Source organism: Pinus tabuliformis, chromosome X (assembly GCF_031772625.1).
Source record: "Pinus tabuliformis cultivar Carrire ecotype Pingquan chromosome X, CPIR1, whole genome shotgun sequence".
Lineage (NCBI taxonomy): Eukaryota > Viridiplantae > Streptophyta > Pinopsida > Pinales > Pinaceae > Pinus > Pinus tabuliformis.
Genome location: NC_142308.1, coordinates 369,365,957 through 369,369,311, shown reverse-complemented (window position 1 = coordinate 369,369,311; position 3,355 = coordinate 369,365,957). Strand labels below are relative to the sequence as shown.

Below are 3,355 nucleotides of genomic sequence, written 5' to 3'. Positions count from 1 at the left end.
ACTGGCTAAAAGTCTTAGTGACCTGGATGGCTTATGGATGTTGTGCATGTCCTGGGTCAATTTGGCATAATAGATACTCATTTGTTGTGACACCTAAGCCAAAGGTAGGCCACTTTCTTATCAAGGGGTCATTTATCAATCAAAGAAAAAAATGTAATCAAAATGTGTCATGAGAAAGGGATGGTTGTTTTAGTTGCACCAAAATTCTCTCAAGTGTGTCTCTTTCACAGAGCAGAGATGAAATCAATCTTGAGTTGGTTGAAGCACATTACATTTTAAGCTGCATTTGTTTTGGCTTAGGGACATTTCTCAAAGAAGAAAGACAGTAAGAGCAGAAATATTTGAAAACAACAACCAGAAAATACCAGTCCAATCCTTTAAGAGTATGGGTGATTGATGGTATTTGGGAACATGTGTACAACATATATTTTAAAATTTTACTTGGATTTAGATTCAACACAGACGATGAAGCCCCTAAGATTTCTTGTTTATTTAATTTAAAAAATGACATTCTTGCATTCCTCTACTAGATCGAATATCATAGAAATCCCACAATATTATCAACGCACATATTTTTTATGTATTGCAAAAGATGTGGGTTTCAAGTTTTGAAATGTAAATTGCCATTTCTATTTTGCCCTCAAAGGAAATTTGTCATCCTTGCATTCCTCTACAAAATCGAATATCATCATACGCCACGCAGATGCATGAAAAATTATATCTATTTTTTCAATGTCCCTTGCCATTTATAACTTGGTCCAACCATGCCTTGAATTTCTGCAATGAACCTGTTTTTTTCTTGAGCCCAATCGTCACAGATGGAAATGAGGTTCCCTTTAGATTTTTCTTCTTTGTAGTTGATGCAAGTTTCAAGGAAATATTGGACTAATTTTAGTGCCAAAATTTTTCACTAATTCAAGGGGATTGTACCTCTTAATAAGTTTAGAGTCCGGCATGCAAGATGCTTGACATTATTTATCAAAATAAACTTTTGAAATGAATAGTAAGGTGATTATCACAATTTCATTTATCTAGATAATGAATGTTTTGTTTTATGTTTTTCATATTTTGGTTATTTTTCTCTCTCCTCGTTTCTTGAATGTGAAACCTTCAATCTCCGTTTCTCGTCCTGTTGTCGTTTCTCGTCCTATTGTCATTTCTCGTCTCGTTTCCTATTTCTCATTTCTGGTAACACAGGTTCCAGCCACCCAAATAAATTATTATGAGTCATTGTTGTGCATGATTATCAAAGGATCAGAAACATTATCATTTTCAATTTCCTTTATCACTGATTAACAATATCAAATTTACATCGACAAATGACGTTTTGCGAACCCCTTGAAAACAAGGGCACTCTCTCAAATATAAAAATATTTGTGGTTCTGTACACCTAATTTTCAATTTTCAACAAAAGCCAAACAAGATAACCAATTACAAAAAGAATTCATTGGAACAAAATAAAAGAACCCTGCTAAATAAATAAATAAATATGTTATAGCTTTGTAGTTATCCTCTGCATATTTAAAAGGATAAACGAGCCTTCAAAGATGTCCAGGGCATTGCCCACTTCAGAAGATAATAAAAATTCAAATCGCCTCTAGGGCAATTTTATTAACTTCCGGTATGTTTCACATTCAATCTTGATTAAAATGAACGAAATTTGATATACATCATGGCCTAAAATTACGGTTTGGGGTTATTGACAACCATCATGGCCTAAAATTGCGGTTTAGGGCTATTAACAACCATCATGGCCTAAAATTACGGTTTAGGGTTATTGACAACCATCATGGCCTAAAATTAGGGCTTCGGATATATAGGCATACATAAAGACCTGAGGTTAGGGTTAGGGTTAGATCCTTCATTCAGAATCGGATTTTAGCGAGAACCTTAATCTGCCCCTCAGAACCCGCCATACCAATACAACTTTCTCTCTGAGGAACCCCAAATCCGAAACCCTAAAAACGCTAGATCAGCTGCAGTTTATAGCAAATCAAATGCAATCACTGAGAAAATATAAAACAAAAATCATCTGACCTCAACAACCGATAAACCTACGGTAGCGGTCTTCAAGAGCTCAAAATGCATGTTGCCTCTACAGAGAAAATACTCGATGTAGGTGAAATCATTTTTACCTACATACTTTGCCTTTTTTCTTAACTCTGCTGATACAATTTGCTCTACTCTGCATCGCTCGAGGAAATCTTTGGATCGGGCTGCTCGCAAGAATCCTCTGTATAAACTCAAAACCTGCCTTTGCATTCCCGAGAGCCTTTGCACAGGCGCCATCAATGACATATTCTATAAAGTATGGTGGTGAAGGCTAGAAGCTGTGTAAAACTAGCTGCCGACCAGGATTTCATTGAAGCCGAGAGAGGAATTGGGATGGCCAACAATTTTTCATATTCAATCTCAGCGAGGATGGAGATGAACACGAAATAATGGTTAAATACACATAGTCGATTCTAATTCTTTCTTAGTTATTTTATTTATTATTTTGTAATGTATTTTTTAATTATTTTTTAAGGTGTGAAAATAAATATTTTTTAAAAAATATCATTATAAATATTTGATGAAGGATTAATTATTATTTTAGATTTTTATATATTAATTAAAATTTTATTTATTAAACCTTGAAATACGGTGTAATCGCCCTCATGATTAATGTGTTCAAAGTATTCGCTTTGAGGGAACAATAATGTCTCGAGCCTGCCCCTTGTTTGTCCACAATCTAAGAGATCGCGATGGTGGCAAACTCCTCTCGACTCAGTGTTTATGGCCCATTAGGTTCTGGTACACACATCCACTTGATGGTAGTAATGGTTTACTTATAGAGAATGTTAAGAATGCCAGAAGCATGGGAAACATAAGGTAGAAACATTGGTTATAGCATCCCTTTGTAGTCATTATCGTAAGCGAGTGTGGCAGACCTCAATGGGGAAGTAGAGGCAAAGGCAAGTTGCCTCTCCCTACTTGGCACAGCCAGGACACTGAACAATTTGATGATAGCATCCCTCGTCATTATCAGCGCCTAGTTACAAACCTAGAGGCCCAGGAGATGGGCATCATGAGTGATAACGCATGGTCTCTCTGTAATTTGTTGGGTCACAACCTCATAGACCAAGAAGATGCTACTATGGTGTTGGAGGGACATGTTTGGGACCTAGACTTTCACATTTGTCATGCCCAGGTTGCGCTGTGAACCATCGCTAGTGCTCTAGGGCTTCAACTCCAACATACTTCCTCATCTACAAACAACTCCTTTTCACAAAGCCTTGTGGATTCTACCTTGCAAGATACTAGACCCTATAGGGAACATACCTGTCGCATTGAGGGCCAATCCTCATCTAGGCCT

At 36.7% G+C, this 3,355-nt stretch overlaps 1 long non-coding RNA gene across 1 annotated transcript; it reads right to left on the bottom strand.

Annotated features, from left to right (window-relative positions):
• Positions 1-1,472: 1,472 nt before the first annotated feature.
• LOC149140043 (uncharacterized) lies at positions 1,473-2,437 on the bottom strand. Its single transcript, XR_016264719.1, has 2 exons — positions 2,136-2,437; positions 1,473-1,976 (listed from the first exon to the last, which is right to left on the bottom strand). It is a non-coding gene; the product is annotated as an uncharacterized LOC149140043 (long non-coding RNA).
• Positions 2,438-3,355: the final 918 nt, after the last annotated feature.